This window comes from Phasianus colchicus, chromosome 3 (genome assembly GCF_987193195.1).
Source record: "Phasianus colchicus chromosome 3, bPhaCol1.hap1.1, whole genome shotgun sequence".
In the NCBI taxonomy this organism is placed as follows: domain Eukaryota; kingdom Metazoa; phylum Chordata; class Aves; order Galliformes; family Phasianidae; genus Phasianus; species Phasianus colchicus.
Window position 1 is genome coordinate 21,111,319 of NC_143438.1, and position 17,312 is coordinate 21,128,630.

At 34.2% G+C, this 17,312-nt stretch overlaps 1 long non-coding RNA gene across 1 annotated transcript in view; it reads right to left on the reverse strand.

Annotated features, from left to right (window-relative positions):
* LOC149918446 (uncharacterized) overlaps positions 1 to 17,312 on the reverse strand; it is an 80,434-nt gene that overhangs the window by 19,546 nt on the left and 43,576 nt on the right. Inside the window, exon 3 of the long non-coding RNA XR_016465042.1 lies at positions 12,040 to 12,179. This is a non-coding gene — a long non-coding RNA (uncharacterized LOC149918446). The remainder of the gene's footprint in view (positions 1 to 12,039; positions 12,180 to 17,312) is intronic.

Sequence of the window (17,312 nt, forward strand, 5' to 3'; positions counted from 1 at the left end):
ATGCCCACCTGCATCCTGTTTTTCACAGGACAAGATGGTATCATTCCCCAGTTTTCCCATACCAAGCTGGAGCTATTTAGTCACAGGCCAGACTTCCACCAGTAAACACTCCTGAGCACTCTCTTCCAGAGACAAGCAGCTCTAGAAGAAGGTGCTTTCAAATGTCCACAAAGTGATGTTGATGGTCACACAGTAGCACCCATCACTTGCCTCCTCAATAAATCAATCATAGTCTTATTACAAGAAATACCTCAGGAAGCAAGCTTTGAGCCAAAAAACAAGGAAGGATTCTCACAGACACTTAAGCAAAGGTGAATTAGTAATAGAAGGTCTTTACTTATGTGTGTTATATGAAACATTTTAGCTGTTTGGGAGAAATAGTGTTACCATAGATGGTTTTTGTTCTGTTTGTTTTTAGATCAATATGTTAAATTTCAGCAGAACGATATGACTCCTCGTGTTTATTTATTCACTTATTTTAAACATTACTTAGAAATTAATGACTTGAAAAAATGCCCTAACAAAGGCCTTTGGAGGTTGGAAGAGATTTCACAGCTTGAGTGTATTTCCCCTGTGCTGTACTGATTTTCCAGTGAGTTTAGAATAAAATGAGAGCAGTGCTATCACTGTAAAATCTATCTTCTGCCTATTTTCATTTTGTGTAAGTTACCTTCTAATGTGGAAATTGCTTACATATTATTAAACGCATTCTCTGTATGGAAAGATTAGTGAACTTCTCCCATTGAGCATGCTACAGCAAAAACCATCTGATTGGTACTTAAGGAGTTTTATATTTTGTTGCTATCTATCCATCCAGCTGACCAGGAGGTTCGACAAGAATACCAGAAGGTCTGTCTGGATGGAAAAAGCTCCTGGCAAAACTCAAACAGAAAAAGAAAACATGCAGATGATTTGAGCTGGAAAGAATACAGACACGTTTGAGCCTGCAAAGTCACTGTTAGGAAAGCCATCTGAATTTGGCCAGAGTTGTTAAAGGAAAAAAGGACTTCTATAATGATATAGGTGACAAAAAGGGAAGGCTAGAGAAAATGTGGGCCTGATAATACTCAAATATCCTGAACATGAATAAATCTTGGGCCCTGATGAAGAGTCATTTTTGACGAACTTTATAAATTCCTATGTTAAATGACTTCTTGGTATAAGGAGAAAGAAGTGGATATTGTTTACCTAGGCTTCAGTAAAGTCTTTGACACTATCTCCCATAGAGAAGCTAATGCAGCATGGGCTGGATGAGCAATGAGAAAGTTCAAAAATTAGCAGAGTGGCTGGGGTCAGAGGCCATTGGTATAGCTGTGATAAAAGGCATGAAATCATTTTTTTCTAATATTTATGATTTCCTGTGATTTCATTTCAGCTTTGATTTATAGACAATATATGATAGACAAATTTCTGATGTTCTTTCATTTGTCTTGGTGTTCAATTATTTCTACAGACAAGCACTTAATGTGCTTCCAATTCAGACTTTTATACAGTCCAAATGTTATGCTATTCTTATATTGAATTCAAACATAGCATTTTCACTTTATAGTAACTAGATAGTGAGGAAATAAGACCTTATGTGTCTGTATTTAACATGAATTCTAATACTGTCTTAAAATAGTGCAGAGGAATTCATTATTGAATCAGTAGTTTTCTATCCTGGAGACAGTCCTTATAGTGAGTGATTTTACAGTTATGTGTCATAGGTCACTTCAGGGAATCTACCAGGAAAGAGGGGCTAAAAGAACAGACTCTTTAACAGTGTTGTGACAGGACAAGGGGAATTTATTACAAACTAAAGAAGCGGAGATTTAATCTGGATATAAGGAAGTAGTTTTTTTACAATAAAGGGTAGTGAGCCACTGAAACAGTTTGCCCAGAGAGGCGGTGGTAGCCCAGTCCCCAGAGGCATTCAAGATCAGACTGGGTAAGGCTCTAATCAACCTGATCTAGCTGTAGATGTCTCCATTTATTGCAGGGGAGTTGGACTAGATGACCTTTATTGTTCCTTTCAACTCAAACAATTCTATGATTCTATGATTGTCCTTTTCCTAGACATGCATTCCTGCTGTTGCTTTCACTCAGGCCCCAGAAATTGTCTTAGTCAGTTCAAGGTCACCATCAAGCTCCAGAAAAGGAAAATGGGCAAGAAAATAAATGTTATTATTCACACTAGATAGGTAGGAAGCAACATCTACCTACTAAACTGCCTAGATTGTACAGTGATAAATAGTTTAGCAAATTATTAATTTGTTCTTATGTCAAAATTGTGCAAAGTAATGAGCAAGTTTGAAATAATTGACAGACCAATATATTCATTTCTATTTTTTACTTATTCTATTTTGGGATCAAAAACACTGTGGCTGCAGCTAAAGCTCAGCTGTTCAATGAAAACAAAGAATTTCCCTAATGTTTCTCCTAATGCAAGTATTGTTGTAGCTCTATCTCATCCTTTTTCCTCTTAACCCAGACTAGCAGAAGGATTTGGTCTCCCTCTAAAACACAGATGGCTACAGTCTGCACTGTACATTCAAAACATTCAGTCACTTTGAAACCTGTCCTCATCCTGGAGTCACAGATTGCTTTCAACTGAGAGTCAATTTTTTGTGAATTGGAAAATTGTGTTGTAATCTGACTGAACAGCCAGAAACACAATTATACTCTATGAAGAAAATATTGTATACCAGTGTGCTATTTAGAATGTACTATGGGGCTTTCCATGAACTTCTAAGTGGCAGCCTATAAATATTATTTTTTTTTCTTTTATCTTGGGATATCTCTGTTTTATGTAAAGATCAGGCTTTAAGAGGTTCACCGGAAAGCAAAGCCTTTACTTCTAGATACCTAAGGGGAGCTTTCAAAAATTACTCCTGATGGTTTGACAGGAGAATAAGCTCATACCAGTGTTTGTTTTCACTGTCATTATCTGAAGAACATTTGATGTTCCAATTGTGAATCTAAAGGTTGTTCTTTAGCTTTCTTTTTCATTCTATTTCTGCTTAACAGAACTGTATTCCTTTTCCTTGAACATTTCTTCTTCAATAAGTCTTGTCTTCCCGTGGTGCTAACTTTTAATTCTGTCTTTTGAAAATAGAAATTAAAATGTCACTGCAGCCAGAAATTTGATGTCTGAATTGAGTATGTCATGGTTAAACTTTCTGGAGTTCTAAAAACAGACTATTTTTATGTCAGAAAATGCATGTTTGTTTAAAGCAAGGTATACTGAATTTAGAAATTTTGCTTTGGAAAGGCATAGAATATTCTGGTATTCTGTTAATAGTAGTATATAATGTTTATACATTTTTGACTGCCACTAAATACATAAGTTATGTAAAGTATTTAGTAGACATGTGGCTCTATAACATATACAAGGTATAAATTGAAATAAAGCATTCCAATAAACTTTCCATTGATTCAGAACTTTGACTAAGAATTTTATCACTTACATGTTCTTCCACTTTATTTATTTATTTATTTATTTATTTATTTATTTATTTATTTATTTATTTATTTATTTTCTGGGACCTGCCTTATACTTTTTAACTGAAAGTAAATAATAGAAACATGATTTTACTTAAAATACTAAAATACAATTTTCTTTTATTGTCTTCCATCTTTTTATGTGTAGGATATTACTGTATGAAATGATCTGTTATTGAATCATAATTCATGAATGATTATGCTTTCCACTGACAATTAGATTGAAATAAAATCACTAGAAATCATTTGGGGGTTTGTGCATTGAAAAGTTAATTGGTAAAACATAGCTAGATCTCTTTCAGACAGAAATTTAGCTAACTAATTTATTATGATTTTCTTGTAAATTAAATGTAAGTAAGTGAAGGGTCACTTTTTCTGGTGAAATTCTAATGTGATCACCAACTGCTGTTTGCCAACGTGTAAACATGAGTAACTAGAAATGTAGATGAACTTGTGACTTCTGATAAATTTTGTAGTTATTAGAGATAGCTGAAGCTTATTGTCTGTGCCCAAATTATGTTTCCACTTTTGCACTCTGAAAAGTTGTTGGATAGACCATTAAAAGTTGATAATATAGATTTAAGTGGTTGTGGAATTTATTTAAGCCAAACATTTAAATGAAAATGGAATAGGGTACTTCATTTGATTCTTGAAATCATACAGAATTTATAGGATGCATAATGTAAAATAGAGATGTCTGTAGAAATAGTGTTAACCTAGTTTTAATTTAATGATTGGACTTCATCTATAAACAATGAAATTATATTGAGCACTTCAGTGCTAGTTTCTAAGACCATTCTTTTTTGTTTGTTTGTTTCATACCTTTGGATATGAATTTGAGCCTCTATATGGGTTAAAGATTTGTGTACATGGACAAGGATATCCTATATTTTGGCTTTGGTATGTATGAACTAAATGAAATCTTAGTACTTGTACCTTAATAACCTGTACAGAGTAGAAAGAAAGACTCACAGAATCATAAAATGGTTTGATGATTTTTGGTTATCGGTATTCCACATTGTAATATCATGTAGCGCGCTGGGAGTTAAACTGTTCATGCTCCAGTTCTGGGCACCTGTCCAGAAGAGAAGAACTATATACCCCAGGGGGCTTTGCAGTCAGAGAGGAGATATAACCTCTGGCAAGGTCACATGATGTCCATTTTTTCCTTCAGCTCTCCTTCCTGCTTCTTGTCCTGACTGCACGCATTGCTCCAGCATTAGTGTAAGGCTTCCAGCTTATGGACAATCTTTCTCTCTCATTATACTTGATTTATTAGCTTCAATTCTAATTATATTGTATTATAGTGTGTTATCTTGCATTCCAATACTATATTTATTAAATCAGTTTGTTTCTCCTCAGACCATTGCTGATGTTTTTAATTATTTTGGGAGTCCCCGTTTCCCTTTTCCAAAGGCTCAGATTCACGAAATCCCTCCGCGCTGCAAGTCACAGAACAGGCCAAACTGGCCCATAAACCGTTGACATTTGACCAGTGACCTTAAAGACTATCCAACTCCTTCCTGTGGCAGAGTTGCCACCCTTTTGATCACCTTTTGTAGTTCTTCTTGCTCAGGGTTTCATCCAACTTGGCCTTCAACACCTCCAGGGGGCATCCACATCTTTTCTGAGCAATCTCTCCCAGTGCATCACCACCCTCTGAGTAAAGAACATTCCCCCCTAACTTCTAATCTAAATCTACGTTCGTTTAGCTAAAAGACTGTAAAAGGAGAAAATCAATACAGTTTCCCTCTTCACAAGTAGGAACAGTAGTAGTAGAGACAGTACTGTAGTTTACTTTGAGTAAAAACTATGGCTTAGGTTTTTTCTTCCGTCAGTGAGAAACTGCATTACTCCTTACTCAAAGAAGATTGGTAATCCACTAGTTTCTAATAATTCAGATCTTATTTTACTCTATTATAAGGAAAAAACAAAGAAAGAAAAACCAGCAATAAAATTAAAAAGAAATTTGAAGAAAATAAGGCTGTATGGGAACTGTTAAGACAGCCTGAACCAGTGTGTGAGCACTAGTTGAAGGGGCGTAACCAGACCTGGGAACAAAGGTGGAAGCAATTCACCCATTTGACTGAAAGCCTGGCTCCACCCTTCCCTAACCTTATTTAAGGGCTGGTGGCTGCAACAGAAAGATTTGGAGAGTAACCTCCTTTAGCCTCCTTTGGGGTGTTTGGTGAGCTCTGATCCTCTGAAATGGGTAATTCCTTTTTTTTTTTTTTTTTTTTTTTTAAAGCAGCTATATCTGCTATTTGCTGATCTCTATAAATGCTATATATTTGACAACAAAATAACTGGATTATTACAGACCTCGTTCTGGAAAGCAAGAACATCCTGTGTAAAAATATTCAGCTGTTTATTGACCAAGTATAATGAAAGTGTGGTTTCTAGAGTATGTGTGTCTATAGAGCATAAATAATTTTTAGCTCTTCTGTAGTTTTTGTTTTGGTTCAAAATGTTTTGTACTCTGCTGGTCTCCTTGGTTTTTCAGATGGCTTTTCTTTTCAACTGCTGTATCTGTATTTTCCAAGAACCTCTTGTACCTTTTGTAGCACGTGTATGTGCTACAAAATTACTCTTGTGATTTGGTGACTCGATTCTTTTGGCTGTAACTTTGCATATTTAATGCTTATGGGTGTAATGGGGTAGTTAATACTCAAAAAAGTGGAAATTTCTATGAACTTTTCTAGTGTTTCCAGAAAAAGATATATTGGAAAAAAAAATCCCTTAAGAATGCCTCTGTGGAAATACATAGAAATACTACGTTAGGTGACACAGAAGCATTTCATTGATTTCTTCTTCTCACCAAAAATGAAGGCTGATAAATGTTTAAGGATGCTGTAACAGGTAGAGGTGGAATCCTGAATATTGAATCAGTTTTCAGTCAAGAAACAGAAATAATGGCAGATCTGTGTCACTAGAGTTCTATGTCCATGTTAATGCTTTATAAAGAGTCAATGATGGACAAGTAGGATTTCTCCAATATAGTGAATGTCACTAATTAAATAACATAAATCATCTGCAATGCATATTTTTAAGTTATTTTAACTTCTTCAAGGAAATCAGAAGCAACAAGTAGTGCTGCAATTGAGTCACTCACTGTCTAGAACTAGTACTATAAGAATGGTGTTTCTAGGTTTAATTGTGCCAGTGGTTTTTGCTATTGTCAAGTAAACTAGTGAAGTCTACTTTAAAATGTGGCAGTTTTTATCTGAGAAAAATTTTAATATTTTTCATCGTTATTTTTGCACTCTGACATGAACTAAAACACATGGAAAGCATTAATATTATTCAATTTGTGTAGAGAAAACCCATCTACATAAGAAACACAAAAGAAAAGTAATGGTGCAAAAAACATCCAGAATTGAACTTTTGCATCTGTGTGATATAATGCAACAGAGTTCACCCAGTCCTAAGCTTCATGAATAAGCTGCCTGTTACTTGTTGTTGTTGTTTTTTAAATCATTTTAATTGGTAAAGGATTAGTGGGAGGAATTTTCTTAAAGAAGGTTGGGCACTAGATACCAATTAAAATTCAAGTCATCTGAATAATAGGGTATAAATTGATTAGTAATTCTATACAACATTGTAAGCAGTTTTCCTCTACAGGAATTAAACTGTTGAACAAAACAACCTGGATTTGTTTGTTTGCTAGAGTAAAGCTTTTCTAGTGAGGAACATGAATCTTCAGATGTCTAGAGAGACTAGGTTAAATCCATGTTGTTATTTCTTTTTTCTCATTCACATAACTAAGAAGAAATAGTCATTTATCAACATTTTTGACAAATGTGGGTACGTATTGTACTGACATTGTGGATCTTAAACACAGTAAGAGAAGAAAACCTCAGAGTTGGTTTACTGAAAGAATTTTCACAAGTTTCTGAGAACACCATGAAATCAATAAATCAGATGAAATAATTCACTTAAGCTATACAAAGGTATAAGAACTTGTGTGAGGGGCTACCATCGACTTTTAGATGTTGTTTAGTGGAGAAAGTTTTCTGTTCGTATCTAAAAAATAAACAATATGTAAAATGGGAAATTGTTTTGACCCTTCACAGCTACGCATTTATTAAAATGTAAAATTTGAGCTAGAATTTCACTGCTGTTGCTCAGTTATCATGTTTTCAAAAGGCTGTGAAAAGTTTATAGCACACATGTTCAAATATCTATTGGATGAAGAGAAGCTTTTGGTTGAACCTGAACCTTGAAAATCTAGAAAAATTGTTACCTGACAATTTGACAAATTTTATGAGACTCCATTTTACTATTATCTGAAAAAGTAATATAAAACTCTCTGAGGACACTTGGACATTGTGTTTTCTTATGTTATAAATAAATATCTGACCTTAATGTTAGCTCTGTTATTTGTTTAATTTACTGAAATTGAAAAACTAGCCTCCTAGTTCTTAGTCTTACTTGATATTCATGCCATCTATTTTGTCTCATAAACGCTGTTTTTCTTTTGCATAGCATATGTGTGCTTTCACATGATCATATTTGCACATGAGAGATTTCATACTCTTCCCTCTTCCAGAGAAATACTGAACTCAGGACTTTAGGACCAGGTGTTGTTAGAAAATGAGTTTCCTGACTGCTTTCTGATTTGCAACATCATTGCTGGCTTTTGAGTGTGAAATGAAGCTCCAGTTAACTCTTATTAGTTTTTTCTGGTATCTCTTCTTGTGTTTAACTTTTATTGCTTTTGTTTGAATACTATCTTCATTAGTTATTTCTTATAAGGAAATCTTATAAGGTCTCAGTAATCGTCATCTTCAAGAGATGGGTTCATATGGTTTTGCTATCATTGCATATTCTTCCAGCAAGCTGTGCTTTGTATTGTTTTCTGTTAAAATAATTCCATTGCAATGATACAGATGTTCAAGGCAATTAGAAGTAAGTAGTCCTTAGCAGAAGTTACGAATAGCTTTATAAAGTGAAGCTGAGTAGTTCAGTATCACTGAAGCTAAAAAATAAAATGGACAATTGGTTTCTACGCTTGTCTGTTATGCTTCCTTTAAGTCAACTTTAGTGAAGTGGTTGATTCTCAATAAAAAGATCTTTGTTCTAACACTTCATTTTGAACTTTTTAGATATGATAGCCTATGTTATCTGTTTTTTAACTAAGGTATTGAGAAATGAAGCTTACAAGTGATAAACATTTATAAAAATCAATTTCTAACAATGACAAAACTGTCAGCAGCCTGTTAATTTTTTCTCTACAGCACACACTATTTTTTCTCTCCTTTATGCCTTTTGAATGAAATTCTAAAAATGTATAAGGAATGTAAAGAAGTACCTAGGGGCTGTACCTCTTGAATTGTAGGTAATTTATTTGACAAAATAAAAACAACTTTTCTTCTTTTATAATTTTCCTTGGCAAGTCACACATGATGGTGTGCATAGTAGGAGGATTGAAAATTCGATATCCACTCCTGCTACACTTCACATATTTTTATAATGTTATTTAGTAGAATTTAAATTGAGCATATTTCTTTAGACACTTGAAAGTTAGTGGTAAATGATTTTGACATGTTTTATTTTATGAATTTGTGAAATCATAGTTGCATACACATCTGTTGAAGATCTGCTATGAAGATTGCCTGATAGTAGCATTTTTTTCTGTAGTGCTCTGTATATGAGTTTCTTTGTAGTTTGCATTTTAAGAGAAAGTCTCACTGCCCAGATGACATTCAGTTTTCTAATTCGCTTTTAATAAGGCAACCCTTTTCGGAAATTTATTTGCTTAAGATAATGAGGTAGGATTACAGAGGAATTAACAGCAATGCTATTAACTTTTTTCCTTCCTTGGATCTAGCCTTATGCTCTCAGTTTGAAAGTAAGCTGAGATTTATTTTTCCTAGGTTACACAACAAATTCAAGACGGGAAGACAAAAAGGCAGCTGAGCTAGTAATTCTTCAGAAGAATTAAGAGACTGTCTTTGAGGTATGTTCATTTAAAAATTGCTGTTAAACATATATTATTCCTGCTGTTGTATGAGTATTGTTAAGTGCTTTTGAATGTTAGTGACTTTTTCACATCTTCAAACATGAAATACTTATTTTGAAAATAGATTTCAAAATACGACTTTTCCCCCTCCTATTTTTGAAAAGCATGGGGAATTAATTAGATAAAAATTTGCTTTTCTTTTATCTGATGCTATATTATATTTCTATATACAAAACTAGATAGTCAAATACAAATTAAGAAATCTAGAGGTTCTATCTTCTTTCTGACTTCTCATTTACAGATTTCTGTGTTCCGTAGTTGCTGGGGGGGGGGGAAGCTGTAAGCTCTTCCCATTTTGTGTGCAATTTGCATTTCCGTGTTCTAAATAGGTATAATAAACACTTCTCAGTTTGATATAATGGAAAGTCTGATAATAAAAATATTTACAAATAATTAAATAGAAGAAGCAACAGAAAGTCATCTGTAGGCTGACTGAATAATGGAGGTCATACTCAGGAAATTCATCTGCTTTTGAACTGCTTTTATGCAAGTCTAAAACCAGCCTCTCTAATTGCTCATCAGTTGCAAGAATTGTTTGAAGTCAGTAAGTTTTATATTCTATGATTGTAAATGTACTTTTAATTAATCAAATTGATGCTAATTTTGTTTTAGGTTTAATTTTTCCTTTGTTCAGGATTGTTAACCTAAGAACAGACAGCAAATAATTTTCTTCATACTGTCAAAAATGTTGGAGTGCAGAAATATTTTGATTACAATTAGGAAATATTTATGCCTGGGTTACATTTTTGGAACTTCTTCCAACCATAGTTTTTGCATTGTAATAATATATGCAGTTTCAAAGGATAACTTATTTTCTCTTGAAGACATTTTCCTTCCACAAAAATACTGCTTATGATTCTTTCTGTCTTCAGAATCTTGTTTCTTTTTGCCAAATGTGCATCTCTTCAGAGTAGGCTGCGTTATGTGTATGTTCCCATCAAATCTTTGTAGACTAGTTAATTTTTTACTCGGCAGGAAACCACATGGAAATTTTAACTAATGACGCAGACTTCTCATGGGCTATTAAATAATGCAAGCCACTACTGTAACACATTTTAGTTAAAAATGTCCTTCTGCTTAAAAAAGTATCAAAACCAAAAAGATCCAAAATTACCACAATACCAGTAAAAAAAAAATAAATCACTTTCTTCCTCCCTGAAAGGCCATATTTATTTCAGCTTCCTTTAACAACTCTGTGCCTGTCCAAGACAGTTGATCTCTAGGATCCTTTCTTTTTGTTTTGCTTTTAGGTGCTTAATAACAGGTTTGTGGCCTTTGGAGACTAAAAGTTGAGTCCTCTGAACAATTTTTGTATGATGTCATTCACAATTCAGAACACTTTCCTGCCTTTTTAACCACAAGAACTTCTCTTTTAATGCTAATCTTATTTCCTTGCAGAAACAGTATTTGAGGTACTGTAATAAATGACCCGGGAGAAATCAGCAAATACACATTTAACCTATTGTTCTCTTATCTGGATGCAAATCTAAATTTTGTATCAGAAAAGAAAGTAAGTTGTTCTTGAATCTTAGATGAGTCTCTGCATATATGTCAGTGACATTTCAGAGAAACGCTTGTTGATAAATAATAAATCTCTTTTGTCTTTTCATGACTTTTATTGAGATACATACTTGTTCTCTAGGGCACAGTTTGTCTCACAAATTGTATTTGGTTTGTGGACTAAGGATAGAAACTCATAGCCTCAGCGTTAAATGTATGTAGCTTTCAGAATTGTGGAAAGGCAATATTATTCTATTCAGCCATTACATTTTTTTTTTTTTTTAAAGAAGAAAATTTCATTTCACTAGGTTTTCTGAAGCAAGACAGCAAGTATAATATTTAACACTATTTGATCAGTAGAGACTTGTAAATTTGATGTTTTGTCTAATCTTATTCCTCTATTTTCTCAAAAATTGTTCTATTAGATAATTAAGCTTCTATATAAATCTTCACTTTCAGTTGTGAAGAGAGAATTATAAAGCACCAGACAAATTGGTATGTTTTGTTTACTTTACTTCACATGTCTAGCCTTTCTCATTCAATCCTGCTGGATTACTTAATCATGATTTGTTCAGTGGTTCTGTCACTTCATAGATTTGCCTGATGGACAGGTTACCTTGTTGCCTTAGTTGAAATCTACCTGTTGTTTTTAGTTGTGCCTCTCATAGTAAAAAACCTAAGTGTTATGTATGCTTCTAGCTAATTTAGTCTCAGCTTCTTTCCATGTAGCCTGTATGATCCTATAAGAAAAAGCTCTGAATACTCATAAGATTTGTTTTTCTGTGTGAATTCAGTGGGATGTGTTTTCTATTCTGGGTTATGATAATAGAATAACAAGGCTACATGTGAAATGCGACAGCTGGTGGAGCTAGAAGTTGTACAAAAAGGGGAAGAGTATAAACTGTGTATTCAAAGGAAGGACTACTTAGGATTCCTGGTAGAAGTGGCTGAGCTACCAGCCTCAGGTTGCAGAATCTGGGAGGCCTCTTTGCATGCTGGGGCTACAGGGAGGCTCAGTGATAAGGACAAGTGTGTACCTGTTTGCTGGACAGGCCTTGCTGAAGCCTTCTCATGAAACCAGGTCCTGAGGATGGGGGCCAGCAGAGCCCCAGTTCTCCATGGTAGGGCAAAGGCTGTGATGGTGGTTCAGCTGCAGGAGTCATCTCATTTGAAGCAGCTGCAGAGTAAGAGATGGGTTTATTTCTTGCATGAAAATCATAGGTTTGATGAGATCTAATCAGTACGGGTAGGTCATGTTGTTCCTTGAAGTCTGATTACAATTGGTTCATTCCGGTGCCTGCTACCCTACTATTTGTATTTGCGTGATGTCTAATTTTGTTTACATGAATATTCAAAATATGACAGATCAAGAAGGACACAGCTTCAAATGTCTACTACCAATTTTCACTGGATTTGTATCATTCAAAATGATTACAGTTTTTTATCTCTGCAGTTTTGAGGGTTTGCAATGTGAATTATTCTTCCACACAAGTCTAGAATTTTTTTATTTCTTCTAGTTGGTTTTCTTCTTTATTTCTTTTGTTTTATTTTACACATAGTGCTTATGGAACAGCTAAATGATGTAGTGTAGTTAATTCTCTCAAAATAGGGATTAAGAAATGTCTCTTCAGAAGGAAAAGTAATTGGTATGTTTCTTACAGTGACATGTGTTCCCCTTAAAAGGAAGTCAGGTTCAAATAGTGTTTAAATAAACCTGTAAAACTGCCTGATGATGAATAGAGAACTTTATTTCTTCCAAATACTCTAAAATTACACACAGACCTGGCTCACACTCAGTGGAATATTTTTGTTTATGTTTAATGGATTCATTTTCAAATGCTGAAACTGTCCCAGTTCTTCTGATAACATTCCAACTATCTATAGATAGCACACAATTACCTTGAGGGGGAAAAAGGGAAAGCCAGGAAGGAAATATGTGCAGTACACAAACTATCTGTTTCTTTTCATGTGTGTTCTGTGTCAATTTTAATGGGTCTGTAATTAGGTCGCAGGATTGACTGATATCAGCACTTAACTTCGTAGGTGATGTCACTCCTTCCTTCATTCTCTAGTGGGGATTATGTTCACACAGAAAAATAACCAACTAAATTAGTTGTAGACTTGACACTGGATAAAATATTTGTCAGGAAATGAAAACTAACAGGAAGGAAGAGCTGAGAGAATTTTTGCAAAGAATGTGGTTATTCTTGCAACTAATGTATGAAGGAGGTTAGTCTAAAAAAGCAGTAATAGGCTAAAAAAGCAGTACTAGGCTGAGATGTGAAATGATGGGGTTCTTCAAATTCTTAATCACGAAAGTGAAGGCAAAATGCTAGAGAGGGGAAAAAAAAACCTGAGATGCAAGGAAGAGACTATAATGGTGCCTGACCAAATGCACGGAGACCTTGGCATAAGGGGAATACAATGAATGACCAAAAAAACATATAATTCAAAGACATTATGAAATGGAAAGATGAGAAGATTGTCTTATGAACTTTCTGTGGATAGAAATATTTATAAATGCAGCAAGAGACACGGATAAGAATAGTGCTTGTTCATTCAGAAACCACTGCCATGTTTCAGAATGAAGAAATAAGTTGTTATTTTTTTTTCCTGAGGAGTACTATGCAACCCATCAGTTGTTCAAAACTTAGCTTTGTGAAATGTTTTACAAGGGAGCTGCTGTATTGTGCAGTTATAACAACTTATTACTTTGTTCTCAGGGAGCTCTTCCTGTTTTTTAATCCTTTGTTTTTACCTTTCAAACCTTATTTTACATTTTGGAGATGATATTTACACAACTCTGATTTTTATTTAAAAGATTGACTACTTTAAAAATGTGAAAAGCTTTTCCCAGAAATCTTACATTTTGATACATAGGTTTCTCAGAACATGACTTCTGTGATTATAGAATAACTTGTTGCTAAAAAATGAGACTAAAGAAGTTTACACTATTTTTCTATCTAATATATAGTGAGAGTAACTGCTGTCTGTTGTGAGGTGATCTTTACTGAAGAATAGGTTGTGAGGGGCATGGCTCTGGAAATGGCAAGAGTAGGCTATGAGAACAAAAGCAATGAAACTTGTTGAATTTTCTGGTGGATGATAATGGTGTAAGAGATTTGTTTAAACTTAGTTAAAACTTATCTCACATGTCATTTTTCCTGTTCATTAATGCAGCTGAGGAAAACCTTCATGCATATCTCTGCAATAAGTAACAGTTGACTATAAAATATATATATATATATTTTCAAATGAATTATGTATGGTAGTGGAAATATTTTGGTGTTATTTCATACTAGTTTTCAGTTGTATATATTTTGCCATTTATTTCTGAGCCTTTTGAAGTACACTGACATGATTTTGTTTTAACTGTGTTGATTTTCAAGTTATTTCTGTAGAGAATTCTTTGTGTTCAACTTCGAGGAGATAGCAGGGATGTCCTGTGAAATCTTGCTACTGTGCTCCTCCAAACAAAATGGAAATCAAATGCATAGTTTTGATTTAGAAACACTAAGAACAAGCATAGCATTAGTCCAGGCTCTAATCCAAAATGATGCAGAAACTGTAAGGAATAAAATGAATGGTTTATTACAACCTGATCTGACAAGGGAAGAAACAGAAACTAGACACCAAGTGTATCTCAGGGATTTAAAACAAAAATGGATTGCATCCATTTGATTGTTAAGGCTGGAGTCATCAGAATTTTTGTGCTCATCTTTAAAGTAAGATGAAAATCTTCATTAGCCAGTGGTTCACCAGTAGATCTGAATGTATCAAATCTCATAAGTTACAGTTTTCCTCAAGTTGAGGGAGAGAAAGCAGAAATTAATTCAAATAAAACACTGTAAAACAGCTTCTTGTAAAACTGCATGCATTTCTCAGCAATATGCTTTTTCTAGAAATTCTTGATATTGGAGGAAAAAAATAGCAGATAATAACAGTGTTTGAAAATCATCATACTTGTCATTAGCCAGAAGTTCTATCCTACTTCTTCCTTCTGGAGTTCAAACTGAGAGCTGAAAGTTGGATTTTGAGACAGCTGCTCCTCAGAACTTCCAGTCATACAGCAGCTTCAATGGGTAAAGTACTGGAATAAGTACCAAGCTTCATACAGTGTGATGAAAGTAATACAAATGTTTGGATATTTTTCTTTTAAGATGAGAGTTTAAATAATGTTATCTTCACAAGAAGAGCTATACAGGTGTCACTGTTAGTTCCATTGCTGTAAGATTCAGAAATATACAGGACCATTTTGCGAAAACGTTAACCCTGACTTTTTTCCTCAAATGTTTAAATTCTGAACAGGGAGATGTTTTTTTTTTTTCTTTTCACCATCCTTCGCATTTGAAGCATGTGTGGTCTAATGGGAGAATCATTGTTCTTTGCTGGTCATCAATATCTCTTGGTCTGCTCAGATGTGATTTTATTCTTCTTTTACAAAACTTTATTCAGGAGACCTTGTGCTAATATTTCAGAAATAAAGAAAGCAGTCTGTTACTTTCAGGCAGGTGTTTCTTTGTATGTGCATATGCACATTTTTTTTTTTAAACTGCCTTTTACAATGACTATTTCTATTTTTTTTTAAAAGGGATCTTATCTACTCGCTGAGCTCCAGTCTCCTCATCAGTCCATCTTTATATTCCCTATGTGAGGATTATTTCTCAGATCTCACCCTCATGCACAGCTCCTGATATTTCTTCATTGCATTTTTTGTGTGCTTTTGCCATTATCAGCCCAGGTCTCCAGAATGCGTGTGCAAACACAGTGTTATAGCATCTTAGCAGCTCTTAGGTTTCCCTGACTCATCATGAATAATAATGCCTTTTACACTGGATGGGACTACTTCTTCATACAGTTTTCCATTTTTTTTTTTTTCTGTAAGGGTAGATTCCAGAGTGGTGGTATAATCCCACAAATAGCACTTCCATTAAGGTCTTGCACTACCTATATTTTCTGCATTTTTTATTTCTTAAAAAGGCCAAAATGCTCACTGAATAATTTATTGCCTTTTCTAATTGAATGAAACCAGTGATATATGCATGAGCAGTTTTACATATTTTGAGGATAGCACCAGTAAGGAGCTTTTTTTTTTTCCACTCATTTCATACGTATTTAGAGAGCACAGGGAATTTTAATTCTTCATGTTTTAGTTCCAAAATATTTCTCATGAAGGCTGGATTAGGACACTCCATGTTCAGCTTGGTGGTGTTCTGTGTGTTAGCAGTGAAGTAGTTGCTGCTCTTTGTAAAGTACAAATCATTGACCCAATTGCACAAATTCTAACTCCTCCTCTTAGTGTCTTTGAGTTCAACTGGACCTCAGATTTCAAGAAAAGCAACCAAAGACACAAAAGTAATTGTCTTCATAGTCAGGCTCATACATCATCAAAGTGTTGAACGGGAAAAAAATTATGCATGAAGTTTAATATTGTGTTGTCATTCAAAGACACGTGTAATCCCTAAAATATTTATGCTGAATATTGGCAGTTAATAAGGTCCTGTAGTTCAAATCTGAATTGCTAGTTTCACAATAATGAATTACTCCTCAGGAATTATTCTATTAATATTAACATTCACTGAATATTAATGAGATCATCTCTAGTGTGATGCAAGGCTTTTACTTCAAGTTTCTAAAGCTAGTTTTTAAAATAGTAATAATTATAATACTTTACATAAGTATCATAAGAGATAATTTTTTCATCAGACATTTGTGACTGTTTTGGGGACAGAAGGTGACAGACCATATTTCTGGGGAGACTGGATGTTCTTATTTTCAAAGGCAATTAAGAAGGAGATCTATACAGATTAAGAAAGAAGCATGGTTAATAATGCGTTCTTAAAAGCTTTAATGCACAAGACGTAAATGAGAAAGAGAAGTTTGGTAAAACAGATGGGGGCAGAACACAAACATCCTCAGTACAGCACTCGCTTCAGATACACATTTTTGCTGTAGAAACATATTACTTCTATAACCCAAATAGCTTGTGAGTTCACCAATAATTGACAGCTGACTAAATGTTACACGTGAAATATTTTGAGGGAAGAAAAATAGCCATCTATCTAAAGTAAATTGCTGAAAGAATTTTTATACTGTTTTCAAGTAGCATTCAATGTTCTTCAGGGAATGTGTAACACAGGTAAGGTCCTTAACAGCAAATGATGGATAGTCAGCTTTTATGATTGAGAAAAGGGGTTATTATCTATATACCTATTTATTTTTGTTGTTAATTTTCCTTAGTTTGCAGACCTACATCTTTTTTGTATACTGGGCACAGCACAGTCCTTCCAATGTCTCCACTCTTTGTACC